This window comes from Odocoileus virginianus, chromosome 22, assembly GCF_023699985.2.
Source record: "Odocoileus virginianus isolate 20LAN1187 ecotype Illinois chromosome 22, Ovbor_1.2, whole genome shotgun sequence".
NCBI classification, from domain to species: Eukaryota; Metazoa; Chordata; class Mammalia; order Artiodactyla; family Cervidae; genus Odocoileus; species Odocoileus virginianus.
Genome location: NC_069695.1, coordinates 29,904,243 through 29,929,287, shown reverse-complemented (window position 1 = coordinate 29,929,287; position 25,045 = coordinate 29,904,243). Strand labels below are relative to the sequence as shown.

The 25,045-nt window shown below is 36.7% G+C and overlaps 1 long non-coding RNA gene across 1 annotated transcript in view; it reads right to left on the bottom strand.

Annotated features, from left to right (window-relative positions):
- Nucleotides 1-392: 392 nt before the first annotated feature.
- The window catches only part of LOC110133265 (uncharacterized), a 35,499-nt gene continuing 10,846 nt past the window's right edge, over nt 393-25,045 (bottom strand). Inside the window, exon 3 of the long non-coding RNA XR_002312736.2 lies at nt 393-488. This is a non-coding gene — a long non-coding RNA (uncharacterized lncRNA). The remainder of the gene's footprint in view (nt 489-25,045) is intronic.

Here is a 25,045-nt window from a genome sequence, read left to right as displayed (position 1 = left end):
TGAAGATGATAAATAATCTTAATTACAGAAAGGATAGAAACAGACATAACCCATACATCAGCGTTCACAGGGATGCTGAATCAGAGAGGGAGTAAAAAGAAGTAACATTTTGAAAATATTTATTGAAATTCTACCATTTGCATGGAAAAACATCAAAGTAAATGAAACATCATTACTACCATCAAGAAGCAGGCATCAAATTGAAAAAGAGGTCTTAAAAAGTCCAAAGTGACACATGCTTTTACCTAATAGATAATGAAAATTTTGTAAGGAAATGTCTAGAAAAAAAGCAGAATTTTGGCTTCTTTAGTTGCCTTTCAAAATAAGGCAATAGCAACCAAAATATCAAGGGCTGTATGAATCTACTTTTGAAGAAAATTCTCTCAAGTACCTAGAATAGGTTTTACCAGAACAGGGGATGGTCTGGGGCTGGCTCTGATGTATGGCTGAAACACGTGCAAGAGACAAGAAAGTGGACAGGAGGCAACCTAGAAAAACAAACAAATGAGTTTAAAAAAATAACTTTTGAAAAGGTGCTATGTGGTCACGTAAGTTTAAAAATGCAACAGACATTGATCCACCATCCTTTTGGAAATGTGATCCATACAGTAAATTAAAATCTCAAGAAATCTTAGTAAAGATATCAACAGATTTCTTGATTCAACATATTTTTCAAACAGAGCAGAATGGTTTTCCCCTTTTTCTGTCTATTTTTAACCGATGAAGCTAATCTATGTAGGGCATATATTTTGCATACAATACTCTGGCAGTTGTTAGGAGCAAAGGTTTGTTGTGAGTCGGAGCAAAGGTTTGTTGTGTGTCAGAACAAGGGTGGGATCCCAGGCCTGCCACTTAGTAGTGGTTTGATATGAGAAAGAGTCAAAGTCTCAAGCGTTTGTTCCTTTTATTTCAAAGGGTAGAAGTAGCATCCGTTTTGATTGAGAAGGGGTGCTGAGTTCAGTTTCTGTTACAATGAACATCAATTATTACATTAATTGCATGTGAAGCACTGTTATCTGCTGCAATGCAAGAGACCTGGGTTCGATTCCTGGGTTGGGAAGATCCCCGTGAAGAAGGAAATGGCAATCCACTCCAGTATTCTTGCTTGGAAAATCTCATGGACAGAGGAACCTGGCGGGCTACAGTCCATGGGGTCGCAAGAGTCGGATACAACTTAGCGACTAAATCACCACCACCACTATTACGCTGAAAAAGTATACAAAAATCTTGGAGAAGGATGGCTCTCTAAAAATCACCTTACCTTTTTCACCTGTGTGGAGCAGTAATGAGGAAATCTGGACAATCAGAAGCAAGATACTGAGCAACCTTCTCTGAGAGTCCAGTGGTTAAGATTCGCCTCTTCCACTGTAAGAGGTGGTTGATCCCTGATCAATCCCTGATCAAGGAACTAAGATCTTTCATGGTGCATGATGGTCTTCCCTATGGCTCAATGGTAAAAGAATCTGCCTGCAATGCAGAAGATACAGGAGACTCCGGTTTGATCCCTGGGTTGGGAAGATCCCCTGGAGCAGGGATGGAAAGCTACTCTAGTATTCTTGCCTAGAAAATTCCATGGACAGAGGAGCCTGGCGGGCTACAGTCCATGGGGTCGCAAAGAGTTGAAAATGACTGAAGCGACTGAGCATACAAGCAGGCATGCACACATGATGCATGGTGTGGCAAAAAAAGAAGAAAAGGAAGCAAGTTATTGAGAAAGCAGACCTGGGCTGCTCTAGGCCAGGAGTCTTCAACCTCCGGGATCTAATGCCTGATAATCTAAGTGGAACTAATGCAATAATAATAGAATTAAAATATACAGTAAATATAAAACACTTGAATCATCCTGAAACCACTCTCCAACCCATCTGTGAAAAATTGTCTTTCATGAAAGCAGTCCATGGTGCAAAAAGTTTGGGGACCCCTGCAAATAGACTATCAGTCTCAAAGACTCCCTTACCATGCCCACTTTCTTATTTTCATGCTTCCTCCTCAGTTTTATAATATACCCCCATATAAATTCTTGCCTAAATGTTTGTTAATTTTTCTCTTCTCAGCTCAAACACTTTTAAACAAATTCTCACTGTGTGCCATCCACTGTATTCACATGTACTGTGTTAGTCTCTCAGTTGTGTCTGACTCTCTCTGACTCCATGGACTGTAGCCTCCCAGTCTCCTCCTCCATGGAATTCTCTAGGCAAAAATACTGGAAGGGGTAACCATTCTCTTCTTCAGGGGATCCTCCCATCCCAGGAATAGAACCCAGGTCTCCTGCATTGCAGACAGAGTCTTTACCGCCTAAGCTGCCATGACTGAAGATAAAAGCAGTGCAGAATTAAACTAACTGAACCAAACCTTCCCAACTGCATGAAATCTGAACTCGCTAGACTACAGTGTAGTGAACCCACCACTAGAATCAGGATCCTTGAGCCAGCCGCTGTGACATCATTCCTGAATCTTGGGAAAGCTATTTAGTGTGTGTGATTTGTAGAGGTCTCACAAGTAAAGCTATCTATGTTCACCTTTCAAATTCATCACAAATGTCAATTTCTCTCATTTTCTCTTATCAGAAAAATAGCTGACTTTTCCTGAAAAACGTGTGCCTTGGTTACTGAGAAATTCTACCCCTGAGAATTCTATACTTAGATTATGAAATTATTCTCTTTTAGTCACAATTTTTAAAATCATATTCTATATCTGGTTCCCTATGATGATTATATGCATTTGTGGATGTCACATACTATATTATTGTTTTGAGACTTTAAGGTTATGAAAAGCAGGGCAAATGATTGCTTTTCTTTGAATTTTATAGCACCTGAACTAGTGTCACACATTTTGGGGAGTCTTTAATACAGGCACAGGAAAATTTTAGCAAAATAGAGACTATCTAGAAGGGTCTTTAAAATTCAAAACATTTTGCAGTGCTTTTTTTCTATTTATCCTGCTGTAAAGTTTTTATCTCTTATTAAGGTTGAAAATCATAGAAACTTAAGGAAGACTCAATACTGTAATTCAACTTTTATTGAAGGTACCATATATGACAAAGTATATTATTATTTTTAGAAGGTATCATATATGAAAAATTGAAGTGTATTATTATTTTTAGAATATATTTAGAATATGTTAGTATTATCAAATTTTAGGTTATCTAAGAAATAATCTATCTCTGCCATTGCCTACTATAACAAAATACAATTGTATGTTTAATTATGAATTAAAATAACTTCCATCCAGTATAATTATTCTTTTAATTGAGGTAAACAAAATTCATTAATTATTTAATTAAAGACATTTGAAGGAGCTGAAAAAATATAAGGACAATATAATCATAGTGTGAGCTCTCAGAGGCTGGCATCTCACTGTCCTTATTGAATATACACAAACTCTAGGAAGTGTCAGTGTTGATATTAAGAAATCGAACCATCAGAAAAATATTATATTTCTGATTTCTCCTTCATAAAAAATCATTGTTATATATCATAAAAATTAAGATGCATTATAATAACATAACCAAATATCCCCTGCGAGAAAGGAGACATTTAAGAACCAAATCAAACTGCTTCTTTTACAGATAAAATCTGGAGAGGCTGCCCAAGACCCCTGGTAGCTGGTGGACTTGGAATTGGAATCACTGTATCTTGTTTTCATAAGCTATATGGTATATTTCATTGTAGCCTTTGATTTATAGCCCTTTGCCTTTAAGCTTTCCACCCATGGGTGTATCTGTTCAACTCCTGAAATATTTTAGGTCATACAGTTCCCAACGCTTCAGGTTTCCATTTACACAGCTATTAAAAAGTAGCATATTTTTCATTCAGCATTCCCCATTGGTAGAACTCATAATGCTTCCCATTTAAATACAAACTCTGTAATAGCCAAAATACTTATTAAAAGAAAAACCACTTTCCACTCCAGTGTGATATTATATTCATACATTGAGGGTTTTCTCCTCAGGCAAAAAGAGTTAACAGTTCTGATAGAGAGAATGCAATTTAAAGACCATTTAAAGTGATTTACCTTTTTTTAATATTCAGTTTAAATATGAAGGGGAAAAAAGTCATTCCTGAAAACTAGTTATTTTAATTAGGGCAAATTGAAAATTTTGTTCCAGCTATTAGCAGAGAAGTTCATGTAAATTGGCAATAAAGTCTAAAAACTTTGTTCACAAAATGTAATATGTCACTGTACAGTAGCCTAGAAAAAGGGCTAAATTTACTAAAACAATCTCTCTCTCCCTCTTTCTCTATTTCTCTTTCTTTCTGTGTCCTTATCTGTCTCTCTCTCCATCTGTCTCTTTTTCTTGGCTACTTTATCAGCTGTTGTGAGCTGATTCTGTACATAAGGTGTGCATGAAATGATGCTCTTTGGTTTTGCAATGAAATGAATTCCCTCGGTGACTTTCAACAGAGTACTGTAGATTGGCAGCTTGCCATCTGGAAAAACTGACAGTGGGCTCCCTTGGGCCCAAAGCACAGTGCTACTGTGAGATAGCATTAGTCGCTGAAGAAAATGGACACGGGAAGCTCAAACTACTTGACACAAATAAAATGGTGCAGCTAGTCGGCTTTTAAAGTAGAAGAAGGAGAAAGAAAAACAGGAACCACGGACCTTACAAAGGAGTTTTTTTCGATGTCTTTTCTCAAAAAAATTGTTTAGAATTCAAGAGACTAATTTTTATTAGGTTGCTTAAGGGTACAGAGTACATAGTTTGCTAACGTGGAGTAACCGAAACTGATCAGTATGGATATGTGCGCGTGCACGTGTGTGCTCAGTCACTTCGTGTGTCAAACTTTTTGCAACCCCATGAACTGCAGCGCAGGCTCCTCTGTCCATGGGATTTCCCAGGCAAGAATACCGAAGTGGGTTGCCATTTCCTACTCCCAGGCATCTTCCCAATCCAGGGATCAAATTGGAGTCTCTTGAGTCTCTTGCATTACCAGGCAGATTTTTAACTACTGCACCACCTGGGAAGCCCTCAGTGTAGCTACAATACAGTTTAGTCATATGAAGAACTGTGAGTAGTTTACTGCTTGTTTCTGCCATGAGAGGTCTATTATAGGCACTACTTAAATTTTGATTTGTTGATTGATACGTCTTATAAAATGTCCTTTTTTGCTAATATTTTCAAGCATTTAATTTTTCATTTTCCTCAAAAATAGAAATATAACATTTACATATTTTAAAAATCATCTTTAGTAAAAATTGTCTTGTATCTAAAATATTTGATAAATCCATTACTTGCTTAAAGAAACAAAGTAAGCTATTTGATAATCAAAGTAAAATTTTGGCAAAGTACTACAGTGTTTACACTGAAGTGCTTTTGCCTAGGTACTTTCATTCAAAGTTTGCTTTGGAGAGATCACAACAGACAACACTGAAATACAAAGGATCATAAGAGACTACTACCAGCAGCTCTATGCCAATAAAATGGACAACTTGGAAGAAATGGACAAGTTCTTAGAGAAGTATAACTTTCCAAAACTGAACCAGGAAGAAATAGAAGATCTTAACAAACCCATCACAAGCAAGGAAATCGAAACTGTATCAGAAATCTTCTGGCAAACAAAAGCCCAGGACCAGATGGCTTCACAGCTGAATTCTACCAAAAATTTAGAGAAGAGCTAACACCTATCTTACTCAAACTCTTCCAGAAAATTGCAGAAGAAGGTAAACTTCCAAACTCATTCTATGAGGCCAGCATCACCCTAATTCCAAAACCAGACAAAGATGCCACAAAAAAAGAAAACTACAGGCCAATATCACTGATGAACATAGAGGCAACAATCCTTAACAAAATTCTAGCAAACAACAACAAAGGAAACTATAAGCAAGGTGAAAAGACAGCCCTTAGATTGGGAGAAAATAATAGCAAATGAAGCAACAGACAAAGGGTTAATCTCAAAAATATACAAGCAACTCCTCCAGCTCAACTCCAGAAAAATAAATGACCCAATCAAAAAATGGGCCAAAGAACTAAACAGACATTTCTCCAAGGAAGACATACAGATGGCTAACAAACACATGAAAAGATGCTCAACATCACTCATTATCAGAGAAATGCAAATCAAAACCACAAATGAGGTACCATTACACGCCAGTCAGGATGGCTGCTATCCAAAAGTCTACAAGCAATAAATGCTGGAGAGGGTGTGGAGAAAAGGGAACCCTCTTACACTGTTGGTGGGAATGCAAATTAGTACAGCCACTATGGAAAACAGTGTGGAGATTTCTTAAAAAGCTGGAAATAGAACTGCCATGTGACCCAGCAATCCCACTTCTGGGCATACACACCGAGGAAACCATATCTGAAAGAGACACGTGCACCCCAATGTTCATCACAGCACTGTTTATAATAGCCAGGACATGGAAGCAACCTAGATGCCCATCAGCAGATGAATGGATAAGGAAGCTGTGGTACATATACACCATGGAATATTACTCAGCCATTAAAAAGAATTCATTTGAATCAGTTCTAATGAGATGGATGAAACTGGAGCCCATTATACAGAGTGAAATAAGCCAGAAAGATAAAGACCATTACAGTATACTAACACATATATATGGAATTTAGAACGATGGTAACAACAACCCTATATGCAAAACAGAAAAAGAGACTCAGATGTATAGAACAGACTTGTGCACTCTGTGGGAGAAGGCGAGGGTGGGATGATTCAAGAGAACAGCATCGAAACATGTATATTATCTAGGGTGAAACAGATCACCAGCCCAGGTTGGATGCATGAGACAAGTGCTCGGGCCTGGTGCACTGGGAAGACCCAGAGGGATCGGGTGGAGAGGAAGGCGGGAGGGGGGACCGGGATGGGGAATACATGTAAATCCATGTCTAATTCATGTCAATGTATGACAAAAACCACTGCAATGTTGTAAAGTAATTAGCCTCCAACTAATAAAAATAAATGAAAAAAAAAAAAGTTTGCTTATATCCTGAATTTTGAAAAGTTGTTCTTATGGGTAACTATTATTTATACTGTTAAAATTAATAAAGCTATCTATTCTTCTTTGATTAAATACTCACTACAAAAGAGGTGGAAATACTATGATATATGACAAACCATGTTATATCTAGACATAGAGTTTGAACTTTATATCAGGGCTGATAGCTCAGCTGGTAAAAAAACCCACGTGCATTGGAGACCCTGGTTCAATTCCTGGAAGATCCCCTGAAGGAGGGCATGGCAACCCACTCCAGTATTCTTGCCTGGAGAATCCCCATGGACAGAGGAGTCTGGCGGGCTATAGTCCATGGGGTCGCAAAGAGTTGGAGGCAAGTGAGTAGAGCATCACACATAATCAGGCTTCCCTGGTGGTTCAGTTGGTCAAGAATCCGCCTGCAATGCCAAGACCTGGATTAGGTTCCTGGGTTGGGAAGATCCCCTGGAGAAAGGAAAGGTTACCCACTCCAGTATTCTGGCCTGGAGAATTCCATGGACTGTATAGTTCATGGAGTTGCAAAGTGTCTGACAGGACTAAGTGATTTTCACTTTCTCTTTCAATGTCAAATGCATATTGTTGTTTTATAAAGCTCTAAAATTTACAAGCCCATTTAATGATATCAATCAATAGTTCTTATTAAGTAGTTGTGATATTCTAAACGCTTACAATTGATTAAGTTCCTTCGTGATCCTATGAAACTATAAATACTATGTAAGCTAAGGTAACTCTCCTAAAATACTTAAAGAATAAGCAGAAATAGGAGTACAAGTCAGGTAGTTATAGCCAGGTACTCTTATACCCAGAGTACAAGACTGTAATTATACATTCTTAATGTATGTGTACAATTATATATATGCAATGTATATAGATATATATTTGTGTATAATTGAATTTCTGCTATATACATTTTCATGTGCTCCACATCCATAGTTATTACTTTTACAAATGAAAAAGATCAACTTAAGAGTTATTAATACAAAAGTACCCAAATCACCAAGACAGAGCACACTCTAAGATGATGTTTTATACTCAAAATCTAATTATAATTTTCTGATCTGGTGTGTACATCAAAACTTTGTCAAGTGAAGCTTTACGAATTCATGTTTACTTTGAAATTCATTTTGACTCTAATGTTTCACTTTTATCTTTAAAACTATTTATAATGGTAACTTAGTACAGCAAAAAGGAAGCACTCTTTGCTCCAAATAACATGCAATTTTTATTGAATAATAACATAAATAGTGGGTACATTCAGAAGCATAAGGAGCTCAACTTTAGTGTTTCTTCCTTTGTGGAGAATCCTTTTATTCTTCAGGTTCTATAGGAGTTTTATGTCATATGCAAAAAAAAATTTGTATATATAATCTCTATTACTTCAAAGTTCCACATAACAATCCTGTGGACATACTACTCCTAAGTAATGATTAGACTGATAAAGTGTGATTACCCAATGTCTAATACAGTGGACTGTAGGCTTAGCTGTATTAACACGTCCTGGGGAACTTTTAAAATTCCACCGACTTTCAGCTATTTCAGAATCTCTGGGGATGGGACCTCAGTTCTCTTTTTTAATCTTCTCAGGTTGATTGCCATTATAGAGCCAAGATTGAAAACCATTATCTAACTTTACTTGACTCTGCTCACTATATTTCCCCAACACTACCTTAACTAGGCACTTACCCTCAGGTTCCAGTCTTAATCACAATGAAAAAAGTGAAGAAGCAACGAGCCACTTAACAAATAGTAGAGGCAGCAGTACTTGGAAAGGTACAATGCTTGCTAAAGCCAATGGGAACCATAAAGTGACCACCTTAGGCTGCTTAAACATATAGGAAATACTGGATTTTTTAATTTGTTTGTTTTAGCATTCTATAAAGCACCAAAAGTAACATAATGGGAAATTTCAAAATTGATGCTAGGCATTTTTTTGTTTATCGATTTGTAACATGGATATGTGTGTGTATGTATCAAGTATACTTCTAACATGAAGTTCTCACACTAAGTCAATAAGTCTACTTTATGCTTAATTTTAAGCCCCTAGAAAGTAAACAAACAAACTCTGATTATTGTAAACCTAGCAGCAATCACTTTGAAGGATAACCTCAGATTAACTCAATATAGAGCTGTTTTTTAAGAATGAGCCAAAAGTTTGATAGGAGAGCCCTAGTAAAGAGTTGAAAGAAGAGAGGAATTGGAAGTATATTAGAAAAAAAACAGATACAAACTTCCTTGCATATTTTATCAACTTACATCTGTCCTGAGATCACCATCACAGCTGAGCTGCTAATTATTTTCTGAAAAGGCGCAGATAAGTAGTAGGAAATACTTGTTAGAAATTTGACCCATTGAAAAGGCTACAGCCAGGAAACCCTGCGGTGTCTTTAGCCTCCTGATTTGCTGCTAGGACTAGAGCATAAGGAAGCAGGACATCATGGGCTAGAGCACTTTTGCTATTATGTGAAGTTTGGGTCCCAGATGCTATCTTTGAGGTAACTGTTTAGTCTAGATTCAGGCCCAATCCCCAGTGAGGGCAGTGGTCATTAATCCCTTACAGAGATTCTCCCCAGCCCGGCTGTAATGCAGGCTGCAAAGAGATGAGTTGATCAAAGGCCATATGGAAGTGACCCCAGAGTCATCTACCCAGACCTATTCCATTTAAGCTCCTACTCCTCTGCTAACAACCTCCCCTTGCAGAGTAGTATAAATACTTACAGCCAGAATAGAAATCTTACACTTAAAATAATCAGATTCCCTTTTCCCAGGGGAGAGAATAAGTTTGAACTTCCCCAGAGTCTTGAATGTGCTGCTAATAGCATCTACTTAAGCTGTTAGTAGATTTACTTTGGTAACACCTATTGGCAATGAATAACCCAAATTTGTCAGATATCCCTTTATTTAATGCAAACGACAAAATCAGAAACCATTCAAGAAAGGTAGGTTTTCCCCTTCCCACTTGAGCAATTCATTATGGAATCTTGTTCTTTCAACACAATTTCTAGCTTCAATCTATTTCAATTCAAATATATAAGCTGAAAAATAGTGTACTAGAAGACAAGTGTGAATAACACTACTAATTTTTAAAAACTTCTCCTTGAGGCACTCTCAGTAATGCACAAATAATTGTATGCCATGGCAAAATGGGAAAGTGAAGCAGTTTAAAAGCAAAGGTTAAACACAAAGACTCTTAATTGAACTGTCTTCAAGTATCCGTGGATTTAAACACCATGTGTTGGCTAATCTCCCAAATTCTCAAAGGACTGCCGAGGATGTAGGATTTAGGGAAACTTTTTTTCTCAAGCCCCAAACTCTTCATTTAATATGAATAGAGAACACTTTCTCCAAAATACATTGAATGTGCTTTATAAGTTGTCAAGTTCATCACTGGAAGCCTAAATTCTTTCTGTAAGCACATCATTTATTAATTTCCTACCAAAATGTCTATCTTTCCTTACTTATTGCAAGATGACCCAAGGCCAAATATTACCTTCCTTACTGACAAATCAATAAGACATTTAGTCTGGAATGGGTCAGTGAATGAAGAGAGCACTTCGGTTTCCAGACAATTTAGTCTGAGAGAAAATCCTAACTTTTCAGTGTCTTCTTGTCAGCCACTCACTAGCCGCATTTGAAAGTTGATTAAATTTGGAGGTGAAGATAGATATATTTTTAGGACCTTAATTTAGAACTAAATCCTGATCTACCAAAGTGTACTTAGGTGAGTTTTTGCTAAAGGAAGGAAAATCTGTTAGTTAAAAACAAGCAACCCCCTACCTCCACCTACCCCCCTCCCAAAAAAAAAGAAAAAGAAAAAAGAAAAAAAAAATGTCTAGATTATAGAAAGAGTTCTGGCTATGTTAGTTCTTAGATGTATATCTGGTGATATGTTGAGATTACATTAAGAAATTGATCATTTGTAAGGCAAAGGAAATCACTTCTGAATATTCACTGGAAGGACTGATGCTGAGGCTGAAGCTCCAATATTTAGGCCACCTGATGCAAAGAACTGACTCACTGCTGACTGATGCTGGGAAAGATTGAAGGCAGGAGGAGAAGGGGACAACAGAGGATGAGATGGTTGGATGGCATCACCGACTCAATGGACATGAGTTTGAGCAAGCTCTGGGAGTTGGTGATGGACAGGAAAGCCTGGTGTCCTGCAGTCCATGGGGTCACAAAGAGTCAGACACGACTGAGCGACTGAACTGAACTGAACTGAAAGCAAAAGGATAAAGATTGGGGAATGGTTAATATTGACAGAATGGAGTCTATTTCCAAAGTAAAAGTCATTCTGCCAGAAGAGAGGGTGGGCAAGGGAGAAACCAATTGTTACAGCAGCTGAGAATGTCCTTAAATTAACTTTACAAAGCTCAAATGGAAAAGAATGGTGCAAAATGTTGTCAGAAGTTAGCCAAGCTACATTCATTTCTATCCTCATAACCGTATTCTCCTGAGCAATAGATTTATCCCAAATATTCAGGAGATTCACATCATGTGACTATAAATGTAATGACAGTCTGGGAGTGTTGGTGATAGAAATAGGACTGGAAATAGCTTTGCTGCATCGTAAGAAAAGTAACATAATAGGTGTGTGGGGCCCTGAAAGCCATCTGATGATTGGAGAGCCTTTCCTGCACCCCACCAGTTTTCACGCTTGCCAGGAGAGACAGCAAACATAAACTTGCCTGGTAAGTTTTAAAGTGTATCCTTGAATACCCAGGTGGTTACAGCTCCCAAGTCGAAAGTGTTCTCATTCTAATGGCTCAAGCTATACAGCTCAAATGATATAAGCCACCTTTTTGGATATGTGCAACACAAACAGTTTTAAACAATGAAAATGCTTCCAGTATTTCTCAATGGAAGAAAATGATTTGTAGTCATGTGAGTTCTTGATTCTTTCCCTCCCATTCAAGACCAGAAGTAGCCAGAGAAGAAAAGCCACCCTTGTTTCATGTAACGATTGTCTCAGTACACGTGTGATTCTAAAGAACCAAAAGATGGAATCTGTAGTACCCACGCTAAGAAAGTCTTTTTCCAACAGTTGCCGAAATGCCAGAGGAAAGAGAGCCATGATTTGCTTGTTGTTTCTTAAAATGTCATCATAGTCTTAGAAGCTCTCCGTATTTTTTCTATCATTCCTTCATTGGACTGGCAGCCTCAGTGGGCATGCGCAATGTCATTTCAGCGGCGATTCCCCATCTTCCCCCTTCTATATTTGATGTGTCTGATTTTCTTCATGATCTCAAGTAGCCAACAGTAGGACCTGTCATACAAGAAGTGACACAGTGTATATTTGAGTAAATATCAAAGTGGTTCATTATTAGTCCAATGACAGAGACATATGATGAATTATTCTGAAATGACATTTGAGATGACAGGGGATGAAAATCCCCAAATCAGAGATGGTACTTCTTTGGGCTCCAGAGCAGCATTGTTGTCAGTAAAACTGGCTATGTGCAAAGACGTTGCAACACTGGACAGCCCCCAAATCAATTCATCATAGGCCATGAAACTCACTTGTGGCAAAATCAATAGAGAATTTCAGGTTCCCTGATAAAGGATCAGAGAGAATTTTATTTACTCTTTTACTTTGCAAATGTTACCTTTAAATCCAATAAGAAAAAACTGCATGTCGAACTTTCCTATAAAGTCAAACTACAACTTTAAATAGTGTCCAAAAACTATTAAAGAAGAAACCTAGACTGTTTTCAGGGCCTAGGAACTCACTATTTCAGTCTGATGCTTCAATAAAGAAATAAAGATAGGTTTTATAATGATAAACAAAACAATCCTGATAGGTTAAAAATTGTAAAGTTCCAAAATGGAAAAATTCTGAAAAGTAGCATTGATATAGAAATGAAAATATAATCTTGTTTCACAGTCTTGAAATTCAAGTATCTTAATGACTGCAAATAGTTTTTATATAGAGTATAAGGAAAATGTGTTGTGGGAAGTTCTGATTTCTATGAAGACTGTCATTACAATATTCTGGTTAAAAAATAACAAAAAATAACCAGATCCACTTTGAATCAATATTTACTTTGCCAGGCACTGTGCAAAGAGCTGTGTGTACATTTGTAAATTAATCTTCATAGTAACTAATGAGGTAGACACTCAATATTTTCATTTTACAAAAGTAATTGAAAGACAACAAAAGTAAGTAATGGCAAAAGGATGTAAATCTAGTAAGCGGTTAAGCTAAAACAGGAACCCAGGAAGCCTAACTACAGAACATGTGCTTGTAAACACCATGAAGTACTCACAAAATTAAGAAAGAAGACACTTTTCTTCTTCTTTCAATTCCAAGACTTTTGTGTATAAACTCAAGGATTTGGGGGAAATTACCTATAAGATGGCCAGATCGTCTTCTAATGGGTTTTCATGTCATTATTAAAAATACTTCTGTAGCCATAATCATATCATGCGTTAGCTCTGTGAACTCCTTGAAATTGCTCAAGTGATAATGAAATTAATGAGAGGATTCTCCAAAACAAAACATGTGTATTTAGGACACTCACTTATCATCAACTTAAGTAATTCCAGGAAAAACTCCAAACCATTCTCATCTAAGCCTAGGTATTGTAAACTTCCCAAAATAAATTCCAGTGGCAATTAGCTTAAAAAATATCAACTTGCTTTAATTTTAGTAACCTTGACAATCATAAACACACTAACACACACACACACAGACTCACACATGCTGAGTCTAAATTCTAGGGTTGATCAGGCAGTGCTCCATAAGTTCCATTTCTCAAATTAATCTAACATTGATTTACTAATCTATTACTGCCCCTTTTGCTTTGAAACTTACAGTGTAATTGTACTTGTTTACTAAATTAAAAACAGTTTTCACAGAGGCAATGTTTAGAAGACAGATGGATCAAAATCACACAAAAAACTGTTCAAATTTATTCTGGCATTCTCTACAGAAGGAATAAAGAAAACAACATAAAATGCATACTACTCTATGTAAAAACAAAGCAACCTACATCCCATAAGACATTAACCTGGACTTTGTGGTCAAGATTTTCCTCAGAGAAAGTCACCATGCCCATCCTGACAAGTGTTTTAAGGATATTAGAAAATAGTGTATCAGTTTCCTAATTATTAGTTTTCCAATACTTTGGCCACCTGATGCGAAGAACTGACTCATTTGAAAAGACCCTGATGCTGGGAAAGATGGAAGGTGGGAGGAGAAGGGGATGACAGAAGATGAGATTGTTGGATGGCATCACCGACTCAAGGGACATGAGTTTGAGTAAGCTCTGGGAGTTGGTGATGGACAGGGAAGCCTGGCGTGCTGCAGTCCATGGGGTTTCAAGGAGCTGGACATGACTGAATGACTGAACTGACTTCCTAATTAGACATGTCACTATATTCAGAGGTCTAGCTTTCTGCTTGGGGTGTGTATGTTTGCTCTGTCATGTCTGACTGTTTGCAACCCCATTGACTGTAGCCCAGCAGGCTCCTCTATCCATGGGATTTCCCAGGCAAGAATACTGGAGTTGGTTGCTATTTCTTATTCCAGGGGATCTTCCCCAACAAGGGATGAAAACCACCTCTCTTGCATCTCCTGCTTTGGCAGGCAGATTCTTTACCACTGCGCCACCTGGGAAGCCCTAGCTTTCTGCTTAACACTACTCTAAATTTTCTCAGAATTCAAGCACTGAATGTCAGTCCATTACAAAAAAAATAAATAAAAGATGGTTTAAATACAGCTTGCAAGTGACATATGGAGACAAAAAACACTACAAAACTGCAATCAGATTGCTATTTCTTGTTTTATAGCACAAGGTTATAGCTGAGTGGAATTTAAAATCCTAAAGTCAATAATATATTTACTCTGAACTGGTTTGAGGAAGAGAAAATTTACAGACTTGCTGCTGTCTCGATTCCCAGCTCTTTTAGGACAAAATTCAGCCAGTTCTTCTTTCCAGTAGGAGAAAATGAAAGTTCATATATAGACTGAATTCACTAGGTATAACTTTTTTCAATATGGACAAAGACAACAAGGTTCTGAAAAATATAAAGAAAAAAATTTCTTCATATGAGAGAACCCCAGTTTGCAATTGAAAACCTAGATTAAAAAAATGTATGTTTTGTATTTATAATTACAGTACCTATTTTAACAGCTTAATATGTCTAGTAGAATGATTGAGTTAAAAAGAGTACCATTACTTCACCCCACTAATAAATGTAAGTAGCTATACACTGATGTTTATTTGCTTTCTTTCTTTCTGGAACTTCAGGTCAAGAGTTTTTGACAGCTTGTCAAGAACAGACAAGATCCCTACTGGTAAGGCAGCATGAAGATTGTGTCTTTTTTTTTTTTTTTTTTTAAATTTCAGAATTTCTCCCAGCAGGGGTATGCCAGTGCCAGCTGGGGATCTTGTATATAGTATTTGCCTCTCACATCTTCCACCTAGGATGGCTTTAACTCTCTTAAGGAAGAACTTATTTTGGTTTTTCCCAGTCAGGGTGGCCCACTTCTATTGCTCATATTCACAGACTATTGTCAAAGATTAAACATAGTATGGGCTTCCCAGGTGACGCTAGTGATAAAGAATCTTCCTGCCAATGCAGGAGACATAAGAGTGTGGGTTCGATCCCTGGGTCAGGAAGATTCCCTGAAAGAGGGCATGGCAGCCCACTCTAGCATCCTTGCCTAGAGAATCCCATGGACAGAGTAGCCTGGCAAGCTACAAACCATAGAGGCACAAAGAGTCAGAAATTACTGAAATGACTTAGCACAGCACAGCACAAGCTTAGTACAGTATAATATTAGCATGGTTTCAATTTCTCTATTGCTATGATAAAACTAAAGTGCATTGGTAGAATCTGGCCATAGGATTAGTCCAAAGTTGGGCCAAAGGACAAGGTAGACTATATGACCCAAAGGATATTTGAGAATCCACATGACATCCAATTCCAGCCTCAAGAACCAGTCATTTTATTCCAAGTGCTGAAAACTGAATTATCACCAATATGGTATAGGTAATATATTCCTACATATATGGGAACCAGCCATGCAGGTTCTTTAACATATTTCATATATAGGATAAGACAAGCAACTGTTGGTATAATATTATAGTGGGATATTAGTCAATTGGGAGTTAATTAGATTCAAGTTATCTTGATGTGGCAACTAAGGCCAAAAGTTTTAAAATTAAGGTCATTATTTGTTAATTTATCCGATGTGTACATTTCATTTCTTTTATAAAACAAATAGTAACCCAAAATTTACTAAGACAGATAGTTTTCTAGACATTGGGTATACAGTAGCAAACATGGTAGACATTTTCCCTGCCTTATAGAGTTTATAGCTTAGCAAGGAAGGCAAGCAATTAAATAGGATATTGCACTGATAAATGATAAGTTTTAATACAAAGAATCACATGGGTTATGAAAACTCTATGCTATAGGAACTGGTACAGTTAGGGAGACTCTAAGGGAAAAAAAGAAAGGGAGGAAGGAAAGAAGAATGGTAAAGTTGAGAAAGAGCTAAAAGTAATGTAAGAACAGAAGGAAAAAGGAATGATCTATGAAGTAGAAACGGCTATTTAAAGACCCAGAAGCAAGAGAGGATGACATATTCAAGAAACTAAAAGAAGATAAGTTTAGGGGGAATACAAAGTGTGAAGGTGAAGTTAAAAGATCAGAAAAAAGAAAGAAATAGTAGCAAGACCTGACAAGAACTCATAAACAAAGTTGAGTGTGTAGCTTTAGTGTAGCTTTATCTGAGAAGTAACAGGAAGCTTGTTAAAACTAATTAAACACAGGTTTAAACCTGTGTAGGAAGATGATCACCATATTTTACAAAGATCATATTAGACCTAGATATAGGATCGAAGACTCTTTAGGAATCTGGGATTCCCACGTGGCAAGAGGATGGGTAAACTTTGATCTAAGCGTGATAGAGAAATTTAAAGCTGATATCCAAGAAAGAGGGCCTATCCCTAAGATAACAAATAAGAATAATAATTTCTTTTACTCTTTCTGGGAACTTGTCTCTGCCCCAGACTCCACATGGGGAAAAGAAATTTAACAAAATTGAATTTATGCCAGACACAGGAAGAGGTTCCACCTTTACACAAGGGCGTGTAACTAAAATCCTAAAATGATCATTGTTTTAAACAAATTCCAGCTCAATGAAAATCCAGGATTATGACGATAATATTTTTTTTAAATCACTCTGTAATTAAAAAAAAAAAAAACCATAAAGAACAAAATCCTAATGGAACTAAAAACTAACTCAAAAAGAAAAAGTTAAAATCACACAACATAACATATCCACAGGAGTGAGGGGAGCATGCAAAATAGTGTGTAGATTTAGATTCCCAGCAATTTCATAGAAGACATTCTAAAAAAGATTGCACAATATGCATATTTAAAGTGACTGAAGAGATGAAAGAAGGATTATAAACCATAAAGACACTCTTTACTGCCTTTTTATTGCATCTTACATTCGGACACACGGCATCAAGCTATTTTATGGATCTTCCTGCTCAGAAAATCTTACCTTATTAGGAAACTGAAGTTAAAACAAAAATTGAATTTCTTTCATCTTTGCCTTTCCCTGGACTAATCCCTAAACAGCCAATGGTGGCGATTCTGGCAGTAGTCAATGAAATGTCTCAGGATTTACATTATTACATCAACTTCCTTAGGGTTTCAGATTGATAGGAAATTTACTCTATCAGGGACAATCCCAACTGCTTTGAAAGCACATCAACATTGAAATCTTTAGAAGTGGGTTGATTGAAAATCTAATCTAAATTAGTTAATTTAAAGCACATTCAACAGATACTGAATGTTTTCATTTAGTGTTTGGCTTCAGTATCCTGGCAAAGGATGAGAAAAAAAAGAAAAAGAGGAAGAAAGACTTGGTCTCTAGTTGTAGGGCAACTAGTTGGTTGCATAAGATTTTTGGTGTTAAACCATTCTCAGCTCAACACAGTCCACAGATTCTAACCATAAGTCCCCTGACAAACAATGAGAAATGTGGCCTAATCTACCCTTACAGCTTTTTCCACTTCATCTTCAAATATAGCCTAGTGGCTAATAGTTTGATAGAAGTAACAGGATAGTACTTTCAAAGTTAAGTGCTTCAAAAATTTGTTCCAATAACCAAAAATAAATGAAAGTGACAGTATAGTGCTGCCTACCTCGCTCTGCAGAAGCCTCAAGTGGCAAATGTCTCCACCAGGCACATAAACAACCAAGGGTTGCTCATTTAATTAGCACTAGTGTAGACTTTTAGCAGGAAATTTCCACAATAGACTGTATTTTCCTTCTCAATGTAGCCTTTAATTTTGGTTGATTGTTTAGAGAGTTTTTTGAGCCAGCCTTAAGTCCTTCACAATTTGCTAAAGCATAGAAGAAGGATATCTAATAGAACACCTTTGCCTAATCTCTGGAAGTGAGGACACAGGGCTAGGAAGAGGGGATGCCTCCCAGTATTCTGTTAGGAAGGAAATTTGATCTTGAAGACATCTTAATATTCAAAGCGGTATCAGTAACCACAAGCTACTGCTAAATTGATAGAATCATTAACAATGTTATTACAGAAACTTATGATTTCACTTTTACATTGTATCCATTTTCTTCATCATCTGGGTGGGTGCAAGCAGATAATCTTGGGTGAATTCCAAGGAATGCATTGGAAGATAAAGTGAAAATATATGTGGGGGCCATATTTGAAAATCCTTGAGGACCATGTTAAGGCCGTTGACCTAGATATCATAAGCATGGGGATCAGGATTTAAGGAAAAAATAAAGAATGTTTACAGTTACGACTTAAGAAGAGTGGTTGGCAGATTGGAACAGAAGCTTTGCTAAAAGTAGGAACGTATCTAGGCAGCAACTATAAAACACAAGATGAGAAGTAATAGGTCAGAGTTTCACTTTTGAACTCTTATACCCTCAGCAAATCTCTTCCCAGGAGCTCCCATTTCTAAAAACAGTAACACCAGATATAATACTTACCCCAGAGGTCCTCACTCTTAAGTGTGCACAGAGATCACCTGGGGATCTTTTGAAAAAGACGTATGCAGGATCTTACCATCAGAAATTTGAATCAAGAATTCTAAGATAGGACTGATAGAGGTTTCAATAATTCTGCAAGCTATCTTGATGTTGGTGACCCTGGGATCATAATCTGAAAAAAACACTGCTTTAAAGAATCTGAGGGTTTTTTTTGTTTTTTTTTTTTTAAATTTCCTCAACTGCATCCTTCTCTTTGTAGGAAGCCTTCCAAAAATAATCAATTGAAAACAGTTCCCAATTATGGAACTTATGATCTACTATAGTTTCAAAGAAAGTGAAGTTAATTGTAATCTGAATAAATTGTTAACCATTACATAAAATAAAGAAGTAGGAAACTGTACAAAAATTGTAGAGGTTTGGTATTACATATAATATTTATATACATACAAATTGCACTTAGAATATTCTGGTTCTAAATAGAAAAATAGATTTTAAGGCCCTTTTTCTTTTTTTCATCTTTCTTAGGAACTCACAGAAAAACGTTTAGCTTTGATGTAAGATTTTTAAGTATATGGTGTATGCTTGGCATCAAAACCAGTTAATGCTTTGTGTGGATGTGTGTTAGTCACTCAGTTGTGACCAACTGTTTATGACCACACAGACTGTAGCCTGCCAGTCTCACAATGGATTGGAATTGAATTACATCTACAGATCAATTTTGAGAGATTTTAGGTTTTTCATTACTGAATATTTCAAGCCATGAGCTATCCCTCATTTATTTAGTTTTTAAACATTTTTCAATCAGATTTTTAAATTTTTTAAAAGTAATTGTTGTATAGGAATTTGTATGATAAATTGCTAGCTAGCTTGCATTTTCATAATTTTTTTAAAATGGGTTTTTTAAAACTATTTTTTAAATACATGTAAATGTGTATATAACACTTTCAATTTTTAACTATGGTACTTGTATTAAAGTCTTATGAATAATGTTTAAAATTATTAATAAATTAATCAGTAATTTATTATATTCTATCAAATTTTCTTCATTCACAGTGATATGATTTCCAACTATTGTCAGGCTTTGTTGTTCACTGTTTGGTTTCAAACTGCATATAAATTTTTTTCTTTGTCTCACTGCACTGCACACAATGAAGTGTAAAAAAATTGTAACAACAGTGACTGATCTCTTGTTCCTAACTTTAAAAGAAATACTATCTGCATTTCACTATAAAATATTGTGTTTACTGAATTTTATGTAGATAATCTTTGTAAGATTAAAGAACAAAATAGTAAAAACATTTCTATAAAGTAACTTTGAAGCCAAAAAGTAAAAATAACTGATAAATCATGGACAATTTTGTTTCTGCTAGAGAAGAAAAAAATATAGAGAGTTGCTATAGTTACTAACTTTAAATAATAGATTATTGAAAAATATTCTTACAGCTGTCATTAACTGGTTTTCAGGAATTAAGCTGGCATATCTCTAGAGAGCATATCTGTTAAAGATAAGTTACAGTGGTTTGAATAGTTTTCCAGAATATTATTTGCCAGTCTCACAGAGATTTATTTGTGCTTAAAAGTCTTCCGTGGTGGTGCAGATGGTAAAGAATCTGCCTGCAATGCAGGAGATCTGGGTTCCATCCCTGGTTCTGGAAGATTACCTGGAGAGGAGCATGGCAACCCACTCCAGTATTCTTGCCTGGAGAATTACATGGACAGAGGAGACTAGTGGGATACAGTCCATGGGGTCACAGAGTCAGACATAACTGAGCAACTAACACATTGCAAAGTCAGATCATCTAATCTCTACCACTTTGAATTCTCATTCCTACATAGATGGGTCCTTTGCTGTTGTTCAGTTGCTCAGTCATGTCCAGCTCTTTGCGACGCCATGGACTGCAGCAAGCCAGCCTTCCCTGTCCTTCATCAACACCCAGAGCTTGCTCAGATTCATGTCCATTGAGTCGGTGATGCCATCCAACCATCTGTCATCCCCGTCTCCTCCTGCCTTCAATCTTTCCCAGCATGAGGGTCTTTTTTAATGAGTTGATTCTTTGAATCAGGTGGCCAAAGTATTGGAGCTTTAGCTTCAGCATCAGTCCTTCCAATGACCACTGGAGAAGGAAATGGAAACTCAGCATTCTTGCCTTGAGAACCCCATGAACAGTATGAAAAGGTGAGTCCTAGCACCACAATAAACATGGGAAATGGACAGAGAAACATCATCGTATGCTACTCCTCTTCTCAATATTATACTGAAAGTACTTTCTTTAAGTTACCAGTATCTCATTTTCTAATGTTCCAGGTATTCACTTCCTTTATGGAGTTCAAGCAACCAATTTTGAAAATTATCTTCTATTTTTTCTCATCAAGAGTTCTATATGATCTTCTCAAGTGCCATCTTATTCCTAATTCCTATCAACTCTTCAGTGACCCTCAACTCTTCCCAAGTAAGTTAATAAGTAAAGGGCTTAAAGTCATGTTGGAATTACAGTAAGCAGTCAGTAAACTTTAGCTGTTATTAAATATTATTAGTGTATCAGTATTTTCTTCTCTTCTAATAAAGATGAATGTCCTTTAGGCTCAGAGACATCCCCTATTTGAATTTTCAAATCACAAAGAAACCCATGATTTCCTCACAGGAAACCCCGTTTCATGAGTTTATACTACTCATTAATAATGAATGAATAACAACTCATGCCTTTTTTAAATTAAATTTAACTTCCCTTAAATTTTTGTGTACTGGTCTTAGGAATTGCATATTAGGCTAAGTAATCCTTTTCTCACATGACAAATCTTTATTTAAAGACAGCCAACATGACACCTCTGAATCTCGTCTTCTCCAGTCTAAACACTGACAGGACATTTGTATTTTCTTGTTACTTGTGAAAGATAAAATTGACAAGGCAAAAATTTGTCATATTATCTGCTTTCAGAAAAAATGTGAAGAGTGGATTTCCTCAATTAATATCATATCTTATCTCTGCTCCTTCTCTATTAGGAAAGCATCATACATGTTCTTTCTTCTAGCCTATTAGTTTATAACTTACTCCCATATTCATATTAATTTCACCCTCACTGGAATTCTCTCCACTTGCTTCTACTTGCTTGGATTTTTAAACAATATTCAGACTTCTTAACATGCTTCTCTCTTCTGTATTACACTGAAAAATATGTCTCCTTTTCCAGTACAATAAAGGAAAATTTTCTTTAATTTTTAAGTCATATATTAATAAATAGCTTTCTAATACACCTTTTGTTTTGAATTTAATGCTATTGATTTCTTTCCTCTCTCCTTTTCCATTTCCATGTAAGACTTTCAATTGACTGGCAAGTTATTTTTCAACTACATTCCTCTTTCAGGTATGTTATGATTCTTAGTTATTATGGAAATTCTGATACTTTTCAATGGAACCTTGTTTTCTGAAACATAATATATGAATTCAACTAAAGCATGATTGAACAACAAAAGCATCTAAGGTGATAGTATTTCACTTTACTAATACCAGAGTTATAAATGCTTTCCACAAAATAGATAGAATTTGTAAACTCAGCTGCAAACATCAGAAAAAAAATCACAAGTATGGTATTAGTAATTTGAGTCATGCAGGTGCGCTGCATTTCAAAACAACCAAATGCAAGCAATTTTGAAGCTGCAAATAGGTTGATTTTCTTTTTATACTTGGGTTTGAGTTATTTGCTTGGAATCTGATATGAAATCCTCCCAAAGGAACCATTCTTGGATGTGGCAGTTTGTTTCTGCAAATCAGCCCACAATTTGCATTTAACCTATTTCATAAATGAAACACTGTACAATTCTGATGACCAATAATAAAAACTTTTAAAAAAATTGTCCAGTTACAAATTTAGTGAATAAGTTAAATCAAAAGAACAAATAACTATTTTCTTTATCTCAAAGGTTAAAATTGAAGGAAAAAATTGAAAGGAAGTCCTTTTTGCTGATGACCATATTTAATACAAAAATATGTTAAAAATAGAGCCTGTGCTTGAGGCGTGCTTATAGAACATGGAAGTCATTGAGATAAGCAGAGCAGCTGGGTAACGAAAAGCTATATGCCCACCAAAACCAGGGTGGAACACAGTCCTAGTATTCCTAGTATAAACTTTATTGTTTGAGGTACTAAATATTAACCATAAATACTATATTACTGCATCCAGCTCCCCCAAAGCAAGGCTCCACTGGATAGTCTACTTGGAGGTCAATTCGGACTCAGTTTCTGATCTAAGTCAAGAAGGGGCTCAAGTACATAAATGTCTCATGTCGAGGGCTTGGCCTTCCTTCACCTTCCTTCCTCCCATGAGCAGGGGCAGCTTCTGTGTGTCTTTTTAGGCACAGTGCTCCCAGGGCCCTGCTTCTTGGCCCTCCAGACCTGAAGATCTCATCTCATTTGCTGGAGCTTTCTCTCAATCCCGGCTTTAGATGCAGCCTTTTATGTATTTATTTGGCTGTGCCGGGTCTGCATTGCTGCACAGATTTGTTCTCTGGTTGTGGAGGACGGGGGATTGTGGAGGCTTCTTTTGTTGCCGAGCACGGGCTCTAGGGCGTGGAGACTTCAGTAGTCAGGGCATGTGCGCTCAGTATTCCAGGCTCATGGGCTCCAGGGCACAAGCTCAGTAACTGTGGCACACAGGCTCAATTGCTCCATGGCATGGGGATCTTCCTGGATCAGGGATCGAATCCACATCTCCTGAAAGGCAGTCTTGACTGTCTGCATCCAGCACAACACATATGGTGCTCAGCTCCCAATCCCTGTCCATTCTCTACCTCACCCTCTGACAAGGACTAAAACCTGTCTGATTGTCAAACACTCTCTATTGGCTAAGATTTTACTTCAAAGACTAATCTTTAGTCTTGTTATCCTTGTACAAAGTTCTTCTTGGGCCTATTTACCTGGATAGCAACAGTTGATAACACAATGTAGATTTTTGATTTTATGTGAAATCCCCATTTTTCCATTTGAATTATACAGTTAATATTTTCTTTTACATTGACCAGACTTCCTAAAAATTCGAATCCACTCTTGTGTCTGCTTGTCTGAAACTGTACTGTCAGCATGTTTCAATTCCTCCAATATCTTGGCATTTCTAAGGCCAACCCCTCTAACCTATCCTCCTAGACTTTTCAGATAAATCACCATGCTTCTGCAATAAGTCATTAGGTAGAATACCCACATCCAATCAGTCATGGGATTCTCCAGGCAAGAATACTGAAGTAGGTTGCCATTTCCTTCTCCAGAGGATCAAACCCAGGTCTCCTGCAGTTCAGGCAGATTCTTTAACTGAGCTATGAGGGAAGTCCTTGCTTTCCTTACACGCTTAGAAGACAAAGGATATCATATAATGTATCGTAGACGCTATTCACATGCTAAGTCAGTTCAGTCATGTCCGACACTTTGAGACCCTATGGACTATAGCCCCCAAGCTCATCTGTCCATAAGGATTCTCCAAGCAAGAGAATGGCATGGGTTGCCATGCCGTCCTTCAGAGAATCTTCCTGACTCAGAAATCGAACATGCTTCTCTTAGGTCTTCTGCATTGACAGGCAGATTCTTTACCACTAGCACCACTATTTAAGAGAAACTCAAATTTAAAAATAAATATTTGAAAATCTGCTGACCCTTAGAAGAGTTATTCTTGGAAAGGGCCTGAGTTCACGCCCACATTTGGCTTGGCAGTAACTATTGCTATCTGCCTGTCATTATATATATAACTAGAATTGCTTGAATGTACCCTTGCAAGGAAACAATGCAATGGCACATTTTCACAGAGGGCAAGTTCATGTTGTTAGTGCAAAATAAGTGAAATTTGATTCTTCATTTTTATATGAGACACACATAAAACTGTGGAAATGTCATAGTTTCTCTCCTAAAAATGCATTAATAGGAAGAGTTAACTGTTTTGCTATCTCTCTGACAAATGTAATATCATAAAAAAAAGCTTTCTGAATATTTTACATGTATGTAGCCATCTGTTGCACAGAACCTAAGATTTCTATTAGCCCGTGAATTTAGTCTGAATTGATTTTAAAAATAAATATCATAAATTTTAGCCATAAGCAGGAAAACTGTTGAGAACGCTGAAACCAGTGTGT